Source organism: Felis catus, chromosome A1 (genome assembly GCF_018350175.1).
Source record: "Felis catus isolate Fca126 chromosome A1, F.catus_Fca126_mat1.0, whole genome shotgun sequence".
Classification (NCBI taxonomy): Eukaryota; Metazoa; Chordata; class Mammalia; order Carnivora; family Felidae; genus Felis; species Felis catus.
The window spans coordinates 42,917,501-42,935,934 of NC_058368.1; the positions used below are offsets into that span (position 1 = coordinate 42,917,501).

General features: G+C 35.0%; 1 long non-coding RNA gene across 1 annotated transcript in view; it reads right to left on the reverse strand.

Moving 5' to 3' along the window:
* LOC123384424 overlaps window positions 1-18,434 on the reverse strand; it is a 37,808-nt gene that overhangs the window by 14,889 nt on the left and 4,485 nt on the right. Inside the window, exons 2-4 of the long non-coding RNA XR_006595487.1 lie at window positions 13,108-13,192; window positions 11,734-11,887; window positions 5,044-5,105 (exon numbers count right to left, since the gene is read on the reverse strand). This is a non-coding gene — a long non-coding RNA (uncharacterized LOC123384424). The remainder of the gene's footprint in view (window positions 1-5,043; window positions 5,106-11,733; window positions 11,888-13,107; window positions 13,193-18,434) is intronic.

Below are 18,434 nucleotides of genomic sequence, written 5' to 3' on the forward strand. Positions count from 1 at the left end.
ATATATAATTATCAATGAATATTAATTATCTTTAACATTTTTTATTGTCTTTTTAAAAAGTTTATTTATTTATTTTGAGAAAGAGACAGAGAGCATGAGCAGGGGAGGGGAAGGGACAGAGAGACAGGGACAGAGAGAATCCCAAGCAGGCCCTGTGTTGTTAGTGCGGAGCCTGACGTGGGGCATGATCCCATGAATAGCAAGATCATGACCTGAGCCAAAACCAAGAGTCAGATGTTTAACCAACTAAGCCACCCAGGCACCCCTATTTTTTTATTGTCTTGATTAAAAGTGATTACAATTAATGACATTTAAACTCCTCATAAAAATTGATACATGGAATGCCTTACATACTTTTTTTGTCTTCCTACAAATTAAGTTGACCGATTTCATAGTATGTTCATTTTGGTAAATTTACCCTAAAAGGTAGGTTTGCCCATAAATTATTTATGAAAGATACAATATAACTCTAACTGTATTAATGTGCTTTAATTCTCTGAATGCCCTTCAGGATTTAGAATCAGAAACTATTCTTCTTATGAAGAAAAACTTTATGGAAAACAATTGGGTGATAACGTTCTAGAATGAAGAATAGAAAGGACTAATGATTAGGCAGATGAGAAGACAACAAAAGGAAAAATCACCGATTTCACATTTTTAAATATAGTAATGCTCGGACATTGTTAGTCAGAATGGAGCAAAGCAATGGCAACTGTATTATTTTATTCCTTAAACAATAGTTTATTGATTGCAAGCTTTCAGAGATGTGCTAGAGATTTTGTATGCACTGCACCACAATTCAATTTGAAGTTACAAGCTTATATACTGAAAAATCTCTCTTTCAAAATTATGTTCAGTATTTATCAGCATTCTGGTCTCCCTTAATCTCACCCAAATGCTCCTCCTGCTACATTCTCTATCGCACTGAGAGAGTCTACCATCCACTAAAGTGCCCAAGTCAGAACACCTGGCCTCAACACTTGGCCATTCCATTTCCTTTTCCACCATATCTATTCTTGCACCAAGTGTTCTTTTTTTCTTTCTATATATCTTCTAAAATTTCACTATACTATTCGGTAGCCAATATACTATATGGTAGCCAATACTTACAGCTATTGAGCAACTAAAATGTGATCAGGGAAAACTGAAAAATTGAATTTTAGATTTTATGGAATTTTTCTCAATTTAAATTTAAATGTTTAAATTGACACTTAAAGGTTCTTGTCAGTCAATTCCAACCCACACCACCAACAATTCTCCACGACCAGCTGGGTATCCTACAATTCAATTCAATTCTGACACTATTTACCTAGAGATAGCATCAGATCCCACAGGATAAGGTGCAGTTCCCAAGGCTGTCCCCCACCTACACACACAAACAGACTAGATGCCAGTCACAAGTCCAGGTTGTCACCTGTGCTTCTGACCAACTGGGAGATGGAGATTCCCATGATCTCCTCCTGGGGTTCAATTAATTTGCTAAAGCAGCTCACAGAAATAGTATCATTTACTTACTAGATTATAAGTTTAATATGAATAGGTATAACTCAGGAACACCCAGATGAAGAGATGCATAGAACAAGGTGTGGGGAAATGGCATGGAGCTCTCATGCTCTCTGAACCTGCCACTCTCCTCAAATCTCCATGATTTCAGCAAACTGGGAGCTTTCCAAATCCTGTCCTTTTGAGTTTTGTGGAGGCTTCATCACACAGACAGGATTTATTAAGTCATTGGCTATTGGCAACCAGTGCAGCCTGTTGTCTCCTCCCTTTTCTGGAAATCTGGGAGGTGGAACTCAAAGTTACAACCTCTAATCACATGACTGGTTCTGGCAACAAGCTCCATTCTTTGGTTCCTTCCAAAAGTCACCTTATTAACATAATAAGAGACACTTTTATAGCTCTTACCACTTAGGAAATTCCAAGGATTTTAGGAGTTCTGTGCCAAAAATGGGGATGAAGACCAAAGACATATTTATTTTTATAAGTCACAACATCACAATACTTGTTTCAGTTATTGGAAAACTTTTATGTACATTTTGAAGAAGTACACTATGTAAACAATCTTTTCAAATTTTATGAAATGTAAGTATTGATAAAGTATTTCTGATAGAAAATTTAGTGTCTGAATTGGGATGTGAGTTTTGAATACTTAGTAACAAAAATGTATGTGAAATATCTCCTTAGGAATTGTTTTATATTGATTACTTGTGAAATGATTATATTTGAGGTTAAATATGTTATTATTATTAAAATTAATTTCACTTGGTTTTTTTTCCTTTTCTAACGTAGCTACAAGAAAATGTAAAACTACCTAAACAACTTGCATCATATTTCTATTGAATTGTGCTGTTCTAAATTATTCAGTTATGTCCACTAACCTCTTTTAATTCTGTGACCCAAGTGAGGGGGAGCAGAATATGCCCCCCCGCAAATGTGCCATTTTGGCAAGTGGATTGTTCTGAGTTGAACACAATTAAGACCTGGCAAATTCAGGAAAAGCTTTTTACCTCCCCCTTAATTGCCTAAAAGAATTTGGACAGGGAGCATGTCCCAGGAAGAGAGCTATTGCCAGAGACAACTTTTTATATAACAAGGATTTATGTGCATGCCATGGCAAGCATGTCTTTACCAAACATTAGCTCTTTTCATGTTCTTGTGAATTGACTTCCTCCCCTTTGAACCCATGAACTTCAACTCCCTTTCCCCTTAGCTCAGGGTCGTACATAGAAGCCTCAGTTGCTTGACTGCCTTGGAGTCTCATAATATTTTTTATGGGGCTCCTGTACATATGAAATTAAATTTGTTTTCTCCTGTTAATTTATCTTGTGTTTATTTAATTATTAGACTAGTCAAAGAATCTAGAAGGGAAGAAAGGAACAGTTTTCCCTCCTTACACAGGATACCATCATCTTTAACCTGGATTTCTACTCTGACCTCTTAGTTTTTCTTTGTCTTTAATGTTGACCCCCACTCCACATCAATATCTTCTCCCCACCAACCTCTGCTATACTTCCTCCTTCATAGAGTTGGGGTAATCAAACTCATATTTCATAGCAGATGCAAGTTTCCAATTTTGACTTATTTTATACAGTGATCTTTCTAACACGAAAATCATATTACATTATTGATTAAAAAACTTATCTCTGAACCTCATATCATAGGCAATTTTACTCATAATCTTACCCCCTCCTCACCACAGCAGTTTTATTTCTTTTTTTAGTAGTATTAGCATTAAGCCTTTTTTTTTTAATTTTTGAGAGAGATAAGGTGCGAGTGAATGAGGGGCAGAGAGAGAGGGAGACAGAGAGAATCCCACACAGGCTCCACACTGTCAGAAGCAGAGCTCTAGCTCACGAGCTATGAGATCATGACCTGAGCCAAAGTCAGATGCTTAACCGACTGAGCCACCCAGGTGCCCCAATAGTCTCATTTCTAACATCAGCTTCTAATCCACATTCTGTGCCCCAACCAAATTGATTTTCTTGGTTTCATCAGATGATCTATGTTTTCTTTTGCATCTGGATCTTTTCATGTTCTATTATTCCTTATGTATTGTTCCTATTTTTACCCCTAATGTCAAAGCAATGACTAGCATAGAGCAGACACTCAAAAGAAACTGAGTAAATGAATGAATGACTACTGTACTAGAAAGAAACTATTGTAGAAATTCATTTAATATATACATGTATTTCTTGGAGTAGAATATTGGTAATCTTTAAACCACTATTATTTGCAAAGGCCAATAATTATATTAAATATCTTTAAAACTGCCAGTTGTAATTGTAATCAGTTTCACTGAAATTGAACTGCTGATCTTTTCCTTCCAAAAATGTTTACTTTTAAACTTTCAATTGCTACTTTATAAAATATTCACAGCATAACCTGGAAGATCTTCAAAATATCTTAACAGTTTGCTTTAGAATCTAGGGGTGAAACAAAAATTAACTTCAAAGCAAATTAGCAGTTTTTCTCATCTATTCTCATCAAAGAAAGTACGGGAGGATTTTAGGCCCTCTGAGAGTATATATTATAGTTCATTATGCAAAGAAAAAAGGTAAAAATGAATCCAGAAACAATTAATATGTGAAGTTAGTACTCTACAATACACTATTACTACTATATGTAAGTTTTTTTTTGAAAAGTGAAGGCATACTAAAAATTAAAATGTGCTACACATATATTATTAGAATTTTTATCATTATATCATTGACATGATTCAAGTTTCTATGATCTGTTCCCAAGTACATGAGTAGAAATGTTCCTTCCTACTTTTCTAGGTTCCTCAGGGTCTTAAAGGTAATAAAAGATAAGTGGTAGCATTAGTGTAAAGGGGTTAATTATGTCACAAGTGAAAGTACCAAGATTAAAAGTCATAAACGATAAAAGCTGCTGAGATCAAGACAGCCACAAGAGTCTCTTTCCTCAATGGCTTAGTACTCCAGTTCCTCAACAGTTTAGAGCAATATAATTATAAAACAACATAATTGAAAATAATTTTGCAGGTCACCCTGTACAATCTCCAACCTAATGCAATAGCCTCTCTACAATAACAGAAAATAATTGTGTCTGCTTTTGAATTTTTTCTACTGATATGACACTTGCTCTGTAAAAGGAGACAGTTCTGTTTAGGGACATTCTAAAGGTCAGAAATTAGACATGGCCCTAATTTTGCCTTTTGAAAGTAAACAGAATAAATCTAATCTCTCTTCCACATGACAGTTTTTGTTTTTAAATTAAATTTTGAGAATGTTTATACTACTCAACCTACAAAATTTATTTCCAGTATAAAGGTTCCTAATTCCTTCTAGGATTTTTCAAAATACATGGTTTTCACAATCTTCACGTGTTGGCACTCATTTTCTGCACACACTTTGGTTTATCATCATTGTGAGTGAAATGTGGCATGTCTGCTTATCCTGGATAGTAGCAGACATTTATGTTTTTTGATCTGAGGTAATCAGTTAAGGAACACCTGTTTTGCACAAAATATTGTGCTATATTTCAAAAGGTATGTAAGGAGTCAAAGACTAAGATACCTACCTTAAGGCTTTAGTATTCACATCTAGTAGTATTCTGAACCATGTGGAAATTTTGCACCAGACCTGTAATTCAAAAGCATAGTTCTAAATCATACTTCATATTTTGTATAAAAATTGATGTCATTAGTTGAGACTATGTCTAGTGTGGTGATATACAAGAAATCTTGACTCTAACTTATAATATTTGCAAGTATTTATCAGTTTTATGTCATTAGCATGCTGGCTAGATATACAAAGTGTATTAATTTTAGCTATGTGCTTGTTTGTTTGAAGATATTAGTGGACATTAAATTTTTGATAAAGGTATTAAATGTAAAAAAGATAATAAAATTCAGTGGCATATTTTCTAAGATTCAGCTATGCTGATATTGAATCAACACTCTTTAGTATAGAGTCCATTCACTATCTTGATGGAATCTATCTATCCGTCTATCTATCTATCCACACAAACACACACACACACATATATATATAATTTTTATCATTGACATAATTTAAGTTTCTATGATTTGATAAAGTAAACATGAGTGAGCATTTCTTCTCCTTTTCTAGGTCATTCATGGTCTAAAGAGTAATAAAAGCCAAGAGGCAGCAGTGGTATAAAGAGGTTAATTATAATGAATAAGTGTGTGCGTATATATAGTAGTTCTTCCTAGACTATCAGTCTAATAAGAACAACAACAACCAAAGTGGTTTATTGGGACTACTATTCCAAATGAAAATCCTCTCATTTATAGTAATAGCTATTTCTAAATGTTTTCAAATAATCCTTCTATGTGATTATGCAGTTTAGAATTTTGCCTGTCTCTCAACAAATCTTATATTCTTTGTGATTCCTTACATAATATTAAAAACTACTGTATTTACTGAAAATTTATCAAAATTTAATAAATTAATTCTCTGCCATATGTTAGACATTATACCATATATATGCTTTCAATCCTTTGGCATATAATATATTTCAGTCTGGAAACGTAAAGTCATTTAATTAAGCTGGGTTCTTGTTCATATCTCTTTACATACCAAGAATTTCAAATTGTATTTAGCATAGTTACTTTTCATGTTTTTTGATTACTCTTTGTATTCTCTAGTCCCAAGGCACTTCAATCTCTTTGAAAGAAAGAACTGGCATATAGTAGGCATTCAACAATTATTTTTTGCTTCATTATTGACACTGAAGTATTTTTACTTTCTCCAGGTGTTGGTGCCACTGTGTATTTTTTATCCTCTTGCTTCTCATTGTTTATCTTCAGTGCTCTTTGTTATTTTTTCTTTGCTGTATATGAATCAAGAACCACAGACTATGAAGAGCTAATGATAAAGGTTTAGATTAAAGCTAAATTCGGGGCGCCTGGGTGGCGCAGTCAGTTAAGCGTCCGACTTCAGCCAGGTCACGATCTCGCGGTCTCTGAGTTCAGGCCCGCGTCGGGCTCTGGGCTGATGGCTCAGAGCCTGGAGCCTGTTTCCGACTCTGTTTCTCCCTCTCTCTCTGCCCCTCCCCCGTTCATGCTCTGTCTCTCTTTGTCCCAAAAATAAATAAACGTTGAAAAAAAAAATTAAAAAAATAAAGCTAAATTATATATTTATTTCTATTTTAAAGCTTTAAATATATTTTAAATTACATATCCATTTCTATGTAGATATTTATGAGCATAGAATTACTTACAGTTTTTCTTGCCACTTTTATGTGTATTTTCCTAAGATTTGATTTATCATAGATTTTTTTTTTCTGCCTTAACATAATATATTGGTGAATTGTCATGGGCTATTCATTCAACTCACTTAGTAAATAATTATTGAGCCTCTACTATATTCTAAGGACTTTTCAAGTTTCTAGAGATAAGTAATAAACAAATAAAAGTCCCTGCCTCCATGGAACTTATGTTGAAATTGGGGAGGGAGTGAGGAAAACAGACCCTCTTCCCCTCAAAATTACATGTATGTCAGAGGGGGAAAATTACTTGAAGAAATGGAAAAGAGTAGGAGAATGATAAAGAGAGTGGGGAACACAGTGATGCTCATTTATAGGGTGGTTAGGAGAAACCTGCCCAATAAGACGATGTGTGAACAGAGATCTGAAAAAAATAAGTGGATAAGCCCCGTGGATTAAGAGCTTTTTAGAAAACAGCAAGAGCAAATACCTTCTACTGTTAAGCATCTGGAGCTTAGGAAAAACTGAAGAATTTGGTAAGGTATAGGACAGTGACTTGAGGGTCAGATTGACAACAGGTGATATTTTAGGGCATGATGAGAATTTTGGATTTTCCTACATGTGATTTTGAAGGACATGTGAGGATTGTAGAGAGATGAATAGCATGACTTACTTATGTTTTCAAACCATCAATCTGCATATATAATAGACAAGATGGGGAGTAAGGATGAAGTGAGTCAGGGTGTATGCTATTACATTATCCTGTTGGGGGGATGATGATGCCTTTGAAAATGCTGAATTTTATCTAAGACTTGTGTTCCTGAAAAGCAGCAACAGTTAAGAAATCCTCTCATTTGTTTGTGCTCTGGAACATGGGCAACCATAAAGGACCACCCTGTTCTCCTATGGCTTTCATAAGACTCAACAAAGACTCCCTTGTTAACTACCTCTACACAATCCCAAGCACCCTTCCTTTTCTTTGAGATATTCTTCACTAATGACCATTCTCATTATTGCATCAGCCTTAAATAAATCATTTCCTTAATTGCCCAGTACCTTTAGTCCTTCACAGATTGGAGAGTATGGTAGTGGTTTAAATGGCAAAATGAATTTTGAAATTATTGCTTAGAAAATTGGCCGATAGATTTGCTGTGGGAAATGAGAAAAAGACAGAAGTCAACAATGGATCCAAAAGATTTGGCTGGACCAAAGGAAGAAGACAAATAAATCTACAGAAGACCATGAGAGGAACTGTTTGGGGGAGAGAGAGGATTTCAGGAATTAATTTTGGACATGTTCATTTTGAGGAGCCTGTAGATCATCCCAATTCAAGTTTTAATGAGGTAGTTAAAACTTTTAGTCTGAAGGCATTAAAGTTGAAGATGGGACTGTAGGTATTAAATACTGGAATCACCAGCCTGTAAATGGCTTAGAACAATAGGTATGGATGCTGCTACCCAGAGCAGAGCTTCTTGTTTCAGCACTTATAAGAACCACCTGGAGGGATTGTTAAACCCAGATTCCTGAGCCCCACTCCAGATTCTGATTCTAAAAATTTGGGTGGTCCTGAAAAATCTGCATTTCTAACCAGTTGTTAAGTGATGTTGATGCTGAACCACATGAGGACCATATTTTAAAAAATGAGTATAGCTTGGAAAGGAAGAGATATTAACGCTTAAAGAGGTAACATATCAATGTCTAGAGATGGAGGGGATATGGAAAAACCAGAAAAGGGGCCTAAAAAGGAGCTTCAGGGACTTAAGGGAAAAACTAAGAGAGTGTGCCATGGAAGCCAATTAGGAAAGTCAAGAGTAAAGAAGGATGAGCTGGGTCCAAGTCACTGATAGATGAGTAAAATAAAAACAGAGAATTTACTATGCTATTTGGCAAAGTGATGTCCTAGTCATGTAGCTAAGCAATATTTGATATCCTTATCAGATTATATTAGTCTTTAATGATCTTTTCTGATTTTATTAGCCAATGTCAATTCCTGATTTCACCTATATATTTTTTTTAGTTTCTTACATCATCAATTGATATATATGACATGTATCTCTCTCTCTCTCTCTCTCTCTCTCTCTCTCTCTTTCACTCTCTCTCTCAACACACACACCCCTCTAAATGATACCCTGAACAAATAAATCCTCTCATATAACCACTACAGTTTAAGTGGCTTAAGTTATGTATATAGTCTATAGTGTAGGAAAACTCTAGTCCTTCTTCTGTGTTTCAGTTTACTCTCACAGTACTATTATTCTTACAACACATCTGGCATGAGATGTGTGGAGGTTTCTCCCACATCATGCAATTTGTCAACACCCACCGAGTGTCCTTAATTCTGACACTATCTGCCTGTAGTTAGTGTCAGATCCCACAGGTTAAGGGCTCAGACTCACAAGGCTGCTACCACCCAAAAAACTTCAGAAGCCATCACAAGTCCTGGTTGCCAACCATGCTTCTGAGTTATTGGCTATAAATTAGAAGTTCCCATCATCCCCTCCTTGGGTTTAATTAGTTTGCTAGAGTGATTCACAGATTTGAGAAAAAAAGAAAAAATTACTTATTGTTTACCACTTTATTGTAAAAGGATATGATAAAGGATACAGATGGAAGGCATGTGTAGGGCAAAGTATGTCAGAAGAGACACGGAGCTTCCATGTACTCTGAGGGCCTTGCCACTCACCGAGCACCTGCCTGTGTTCAACAACCTGGAAGCTATTCAAACCCTGTTGTATTTTGGGGAGCTTATTTGGAGGCTTCATCACATAGGCATGATAGATCATTAACTTCATTTTCAGCCCCTCTCCCCTCTCTAGAGAATGGGCTGGAGCTGAAAATTCTAAGCTTCTAAACATTGCTTGGTCATTTTGGTAACCAGCCACCATCCAGGAACCCACCAAGAATCACCTCACTGGAACACAAGAAACTGACATCAAGCATGAAACTCCAAGTAAGTTAGGGATTCTGTGTCAGGAATTGGTGTCAATGACCAAACACTGGAAACAAGATGTTCCTAGTGCTCACACATATTTATCTATATACATACAAAAGTAAACACACACACACACACACACACACACACACACACACAGGATCTAATATTATTTATTTATTTATTTTTATTTTTAAAAAATTTTTAATGTTTTTATTTATTTTTGAGACAGAGACAGAGCATGAGCAGGGAAGGGGCAGAGAGAGAGAGGGAGACACAGAATCTGAAGCAGGCTGCAGGCTCTGAGCTGTCAGCACAGAGCCCAATGCGGGGCTCAAACTCACAAGCTATGAGATCATGACCTGAGCCGAAGTTGGATGCCTAACCATCTGAGCCACCCAGCCACCCCCGGATCGAATTTTTACTTTTTACAGATGAAAACATTGAAAAACTTTTCTGAATGCCATTTTGATCTGTTAATTTCTGGAGTGGAATAAGATTTTATTAAATTTCAAATGAGGTTGTGTTTTATTCTCATCCTGACAAGATAATGTATAACAAATATTATCAAATATTTACTTTTTGCCTAAATTATCACATCTCTTTCAACATGGAGAAGATTTGATGTTAAATGACAAGATTAAAAACATAATGATAGGGGCACCTGGATGGCTCAGTCAGTTAAGCTTCCAACTCTTGATTTTTGCTCAGGTCATGATCCATGAGATTGACCCCCACATCAGGCTCTGTGCTGAGCATGGAGCCTGCTTAATATTCACCCCCTCTTCCTCTGCCCCTACCCTGCTCATGTGCATCTGCACAAGTACAGTCTCTCTCTCTCTCTCTCTCTCTCTCTCTCTCACTCACTCTGTCTCTCTCATAAAAAAAAAAAAGATAAAACTTCCTACAGATTTAGGACTTCTAGAATCTACAAATCCACTGCAATTATATGCATGGTATTATAGTTATGCACCTATGTCATTTTTTAGGGTAAGCTTTTATTGGATTAGCAAAGGAATCTCAAAGCTATTAAAAATTTTTGTCCTAGGTGGAAAGCACCTATCTTATGCTATTTTTTTTCTTACTCTCATTTGGTAAGAGTCATGCAGTCTTGATATACAGTTTCTATTATTTAAATTAACTTCTATTATTTGATGACTTATTTTCCTGTTTAAGAAAACCCACAAATTAAAATGCTCATTGTGTGCAGAAGGCAAAATACATATGATCCTGAACCACAGGCCTTAGGCAAATGCTGAATTTTCTAAACAAAACATGTCCCATTATGATCTTGTGTACTGTTTAACCTCATTCTCAGAGAAAATTGTTTTTAATCTACAGTAACAGATATATGTAAATAATTTCTCAGTGAAACAAACACATAAATTCTTTAATATCACTACTATTCATTTGAAATTGCAGGAAGCAACATCTTATATCCATGAGAAAAAAAAAGATCATATTAATCAATAAGACAAATGAAAGATGGAAAGCAAAAATAGTAGAGATATAATTAATACACTTTTTAAAAATCCATGGAGGCACCAAGGCATAGCATGAATAGGAGATATTTTTAGTTTTTTTCCCGATGATTTTCCTAAAATCACTCTAAATAAACATAGTTGAAGTGAAAGCAGATACTTGCTCTACATAAGCAACCTTGCTTAAATCTTATTACTGACTATTCAGTGAGAAAAAAAGACTTAAAATCCCCGATCATAAAAGGTATGGAACCTCCAGTGCATGGAGTAAGATTGTAGAGAGAGCAACATTGTCCAAGGATCGCCAGCCGAATATTCTAAAGAGAATCCTGGAGTAAAGTGGGCTTTACCATTATATCATATCAAGGCAGCTATGGTATAATAATTTGGGATCTGAATTAAGAAACAAAAAATGAGGTTTAAATAATTCAGCAATTCGTTAGTTGCAAAGGTAATGTGCAAGGTGGTATATCATGGATACCACTATCGGACAGATCAGGGCATGCTCTCTGATTCCCCTTCATACTAGATTGTGAAGTGGGCAAAATCTTTAAATTCTTGGGGCTTCAACTTTTTCATGTTTTTGTCTGCTAGGGCTGCCATAACAAAATATTACAGATTTGGTACCTTAGTCAACAGAAATTTGTTTTTTCACAGTTATGGTGTCTAAAAGTCCATGATCAAGGTGCCAACTGATCTGGTTCCTTGTGAGGGCTGTCTTTCCTGCTTGCAGATGATTGCATTCTTGCTGTGTCCTCAGGTAGCCTTTCCTCTGCGACACCTGAAAGAGAACTCTGATCTTTCACAAGGACAGCAATCATGTCACATTAAGGCTCCACCCTGTGATCTTATTAACCTCAGTTATCTGCTTATAGCTCTATCTCAAAATACAGTCACACTGAGAGTTAGGGCCCCAACATATAAATTTTAAGGGAATACAATTCAGTCCTAACAATCTTCAAAGAAATAAAAGAAAGTGAATACATGTTAAGCATTGCTCATTCTTTACCCCCTGCTTTGCCTCTACCAAAGTTTAGTCTGGTTTCTTTTTTACCTACAGACCCCTGAACTCTGCTTGGTCCCAAGCCTGATCAAGAACAAAAGTGAAGCATGCCTACTTTGTCAACTTCTCCTGGGAATCAGCTGATCACAGGGAGACATTTTTCCTATCAGACCCTACTGGTCATTTTCAGTTTCCCCACCAAAGATTCTGCTTATATGTGCTTATCCCTGTTTTATCCTATCATAAAAACCTTGTTCTGTTTGAATTTGAGAGGGTCACAGATTTCTGAGATTACAGCAGTCTCCCTATTGCAATATTGAGTTTTTCTAATTAAAGCCTCTCTCTCTCTCTCTCTCTCTCTCTCTCTCTCTCTCTCTCAGTCCAAATTTGTCAAAGGTTAAAAATGTCTATATCATTGATTTATTTTGAGGTTTCCAAACCATTTGGCACAGTGTCTATTACATTGTATGTGAATAGTTATGTGTTCCTGGGCATTTGGCTTACTTTTGAAACCTGTGTATGTCACAAATAATAATTTGAAATAGGTGTATAAAGGTTGCTCTATTTCTAATATTCTGTCAAATAATTAGGCAGACTTCAGAATTTTGCGTCTTAAGAGGTCACATTCCAAAGACTTCACAGATAATTATTTAAATTTGTAGTTGCGTCCCAACATATGGAGTCACATAACATCAACATTTCCTAGGGCAACAAATATACTTATGGAATTTAAATGTATGATTTTATTATTCTGACTTCTAAGGCCTGTCAAAAAAATCTTTACCATATGCACAATGATGAATATGAAATGAATGACTAATATATTCCCAAGTGTCATTACACTTTTTTTTTTTTTTTGGGCAACAGCAAAGCTCCTGCTTTATCTTAGGAGAACTTGATATAAAGTAGTTGGAGGGAGGCGGTAATGAACTCATATTTATGAAGTGCTCACTACTGATGTGCTCTGTCTGATGTTTTAATTATGTTACATCATTTACCTTTGGGGTAGGTGTTATTATCTCCATTTACACATCTAGGAATTAAGAAACAGAGAAGTTGAGTTCTTTGCTCAGGGTCACGCAGCTGTTAAAAAGAATAGTCAGGATTTAATCAGAGTTCTATTTATATACCCCATAAAGTGTTATCTTTTTACTGTAATATCCTGTATACTTATGAAGGAATCATTCATATCCCAACAGGCACAAATGAAAAGGCTTGTGCTTTAGGAAATGAAGAGGTGAGACAGGAAAAAAGAGCTTTCGGGAAATAGAGAACATTTGCATTGTGTTATGATCATAGGGAAGTAGTTTTATGTAGCTTGAAACGATTGATGCTGTATTTTTATTAGTACAAATAACCATAAATGAAAAGTTAAATAACTGAGAGAGCCAACTTCAAATGTTCATGAGGTAGGTTCTATGATTAATCTTACACAGAGACCACTGTGTTAGTGTTTAAAGCTAAAATGTGTTAAATTTAAATTCATATGTTAATATGATCAAAACTATTTTGCATAATTAGGAAAAGTTTTATGTTGTTGTGTTGACCATGAAACCTCCAATATTAAAAAAGAGAGGAAACCACATACAAATTTGACCTAAATAAAAGGGCACAAAACACTTTAGCAAAAAAGATATCACAGATATTAAAAATAAGATAAAAAGCAACTTTTTGCATGGGAGGAATAATACTTAGAACCTTTAAATATAAACTTGATAATTTATAGAATGATTCAGTTAATGTCAAATAGAAACAACTTTGTTCTTTGGTTAATTAACGGATTAATTAATTTTTGGATATATACTCCTTCATGATGATATACTGTCCTTAAAGACATAGGTTAAATTATACATAAATGAAAAGAAATTTCACAACTTCTCTTATATACCAAGCAGTATAACCAAATCCAAATGGAACTTTTGTCTACTTACAGCTTTAGTCTATGAATCTGTCACTAACATTCATTACCAAAAAAAAAAAAAAAAAAAAAAAACAAAAACAAAAAAAAGGGAAGATTAGTGATTTTACACTCTTCAAAAGAAACAGATATCTATCACAATATGACTTATTTTATTTCTTAAATACCCTACATTAAAAAATCTTGACTTTATTTAAAAAGTAGTTTATAAAATATTCTCTGAAAATAAGTTAAACTGGAGAGATTTACCTTTCTGCAATATATGCTTACTCTTTCCTGAGCAAAATAAATGGTAACCTGGATGTTCTTACAATACTGCATATCACTTAAAATTCAAGCATTTTCTCATTGTCCTGTAAGTAATTTATCATGATAATCATGATTATAATTGCAATGATCTTGCTTCCAACTCATACTGTTATTTTATGATTTTATACTGGATTCATTTCTTAAGCCAAATAAAATAATAAAGATACTGTGGATGTAGAAGTCCTTCCCTTATATTCCCTGACTTTTTCTTTAACCCTTCTTCCTACAGTAATTTTCTCCTTTTGCTTTCTTGTTGCCCATCTTTTAATGGGATGGCTCTTTGAAGTGTGCCGGTAACTAAATCATCCTCTATAAGCGACATCTCAAGCAACCCTGTTCCTTTTGTGTATCACATCTGTGTGGGTCGCTGGAGGCTCAGTTAAAGCTTATTCTTATTGGAGCACAGTACGAATGTTATCTGAAAGCCAAAGGGTGCATCGAATTCAACTGATAATAAAGCAAAAGGATTTCAACTTTCCTTACTTGCACAGTAACTTAGTAACCTAACATTAGTGATTACGTGTCTAAATAACACTCACATATAGCAAGCTACTTGACAGCAGGAAGAAACAATACATAAATATTTCAGTACCTTGGAGTAAACCCAACTTATAACATTAAGTTATGCCTGCTTAAAATCTTTCCGAAAATGTATCATTTTCAATTCTCCACCCAAGCCAGGCTATATCTACAGTGGTTTAATGAAGTAGAGTTACCATTGAATTTCATCTATGTCAAGGGAATCTGAGCCTTTCAATTATAATAGGATGTTTCTCTTCTTGATAACTGAATTTTATTCCTTGAAACAAAACATTTGCCACTACCTCTGTGTCTGCTGGCAAAGAAACGCAGAGAAGTATTATGAATATACATGATGTACAGTGATTTTAAAGAAAATCAGGGAAGGGCTATTTGTTCTTAATAACTAGCCTTCTATTGTAGAGACAAACATTTTGAAACATTCAAAAATAAGTGATAAAAGCATAAAATAAATGGAGAATAAGGTACCATATTAACAGAATGACATTCACAAAAGAAAAGGCACTCTTTCCCACTGATAAACATTGCCAGGTAGTTCTAGCTACGCATTGGAGTTTACATACACAGCACACAGCAGAGGGCCTGTTCCCTCATAGATGCTTAATAACTGGCAGCTGTTCTCTGAACTGATGATCAGTTGGTAATGTTGATTTACAGCCAGAAAAATTGATTCCACATTTGAAAATGTGTTTACACAGAGAAATTTGTGTCTACTGTGTAATAAACATAATTAGATGATGATTTGTAACAATGGGCACTAAGTAATATAGTGCAGTACATAAATAAAGGTTAAAGGACAAAAATTTCCTCTCAGAAAGATTTATACAAAGATTACTTTCTTTTTGCTGTATTAATACTTTCTGATTTTTTTATTGAAATGAAAAGTCAATTAATGATATTTCTTATAAAAATAATTAGGGAAAACAGATAAATCTCTTTAAAATACATGGTCTAAGTTCATAAATAACTGCCACAAAATAGATGTTTATGCTGTTACTTGATATAATTTTCCCACATTTTTAAATAGTGGTGACTAATAAAGGTAGTGAAATAAATATTCAGAGGTCAGGAACACTTCAGTTCATAGCATGGCTGCTCAAATAGATTGCCTTTAATTCAAATTAATTATTGGATCATCATCGCTTTTGAGTGCTGTATACTTTAAAAGTTTTGCTGATACAAATGAGTTCAGAGTAAGGCTTTTTTTTCTTTCTTTTTTTTTTTTTGCATTTTCTGAATATCACTTGTAAAGTCACCTTTTAAAACTATAGCTATTGTTTGGGTATAAGGGAAATTTGAATGCTGTTGCTTTACATTTTAATAAATAAGAATTCATATGTCTAGTTTCCTCTGATGGAAAAGCCACTGAATGTTAAGTCAGGGCCCACAGAGCTACATTTGTGGCTACAGCAGTAAGTCATTTCACCTGTGGTGCATCTGTGGCTTCCTTACAGTTGGTAGAATGAATTAATAAATATCAGATTTGAAACACTGTGTTGGGAATACAGGACACAGATTCTTATGAGAGATTTTAAATATGGGGAAGAACTAGTGAGGAAGAGTACCAAGGGTATTGGATGCTGACTCATTAGATGTTGTGAACTATATTAATAAGGGCCAATCTTGAACAGATTTTTTAACCTTTGAATAATAGTCAGGGCTACCATCCTCCAGGCTGATGTGATTCCTGCACAATAGCTCCTGACTTGGTGAGCAGAGGGAAAGGAAAATTACAGGTCCCACTTACTCTTTGTCAGTGAACAACCTGCATAGCTGGTAGTGCTGTTTTTATTTTTATTTTATTTTATTTTTTATTTTTCTAATGGTTTCAGGAGTAGAATTTAGTGATTCATCACTTACATATCACATCCAGGTCTCATCCCAATATCCTCCTTAATATCCATCACCAATTTAGCCATTCCCCCCCACCCAATACCCCTCCAGCAACCCTCAATTTGTTCTCTGTATTTAAGAGTCTCTGTTTTTATCTTATTTTTGCTTCCCTTCCCCTATGTTCATCCATTTTTTTCTTAAATTCCACATATGAGTGAGTGATCATATGTTTGTCTTTCTCTGACTGACTTATTTCACATAGCGTAATACACTCTAGTTCCATCCCATTGTTGCAAATGGCAATATTTCATTCTTTTTGATTGCCCAGTAATATTCCATTGTGTGTATACACACACACACACACACACACACACACACACACACACACCATTGTATATATATATACTTCTTTATCCATCCATCAGTTGATGGACATTTGGGCTCTTTCCATAGTTTGGCTATTGTTGATAGTGCTGCTACAAAAATTGGGGTGCATGTGCCCTTTGAATCAGTATTCTTATATCCTTTAGGTAAATACCTGGTAGTGCAATTGCTGGGTCATAGGGTAGCTCTATTTTTAAGTTTTGAGGAACCTCCATAACTGTTCTCCAGAGTGGCTGCACCAATTTGCAATGCAAAAGTGTTCTCCTTTCTACACATCCTCGCCAAAATCTGTTGTTTCCTGAGTTGTTAATTTTTGTTATTCTGACAGGTGTGAGAGGGTATCTCATTGTGATTTTGATTTGTATTTTCCTGATGCTGAGTGATGTTGAGTATCTTTCATGTGTCTGTTGGCCATCTGGATGCCTTCTTTGGAAAAGTGTCGGTTCATGTCTTTTGCTCATTTCTTCACTGTATTACTTGTTTTTTTTGATGTTGAGTTTGATAAGTTCCTTATAGATTTTGGATACAAACCCTTTATCCAACTTGTCATTTGCAAATATCTTCTCCCATTCCATCGGTTGCCTTTTAATTTTGATGACTGTTTCCATTGGTAATGTTTAAATTCCTGCACTTGTACCTACAATACTAACATTCAAATCCTGACTTAACCTTTTATTGGCTATTTAGCTTTGGGCAACTTAGCTAACCTCTATAAACATCATTTTGTTTGCATATAAACTAGGAGTAATGAAAATGCCTTCCACATTGGATTGTGTGCAAAAAAAGACAAGAAGGATAAATGTTTACTACAGTAGTGATAAATTAATGTTAATGGTTATTTTAGTCTGTATAGAAATGCCACATTTATGATGATGATATTTGCAAGGGTTTATGAAATAAGATGCAGTTATAATATTATTCAGTGTATTCTATAGTGATGGGTAAAAAATGTGTGAATTTTTTCCACTAATTGGCAGGTGTGAAAACATATATAAAATAATTCTGTGGTTTAAAGTTAAAAAAGAGAGGTTGAACCCTGTTCAGTCTCACTACTACAGCCGGAGTTGGAGGACAGACTCTATTCTCCTGATAAGGAGCCAGTGACCTCTTAGGTCTTACCTCTAGATAAACATCTAGGCAATAAAACCTCACTAATATGCACTGTATCATGAGGGCATGGGGAATATATTCTCCACAAGTTAGATCTCCGTGTACTGGGGAAAAGTCATAAAAGAACACAATTGTAATATCTCAAGGGCTTAAACTCAGTAACCCTGGAAGTTTATCAATGGCTTTCTGGTCAGAACAACAGGCTTACTTTCAGTGGTCAAAGAGATAAAT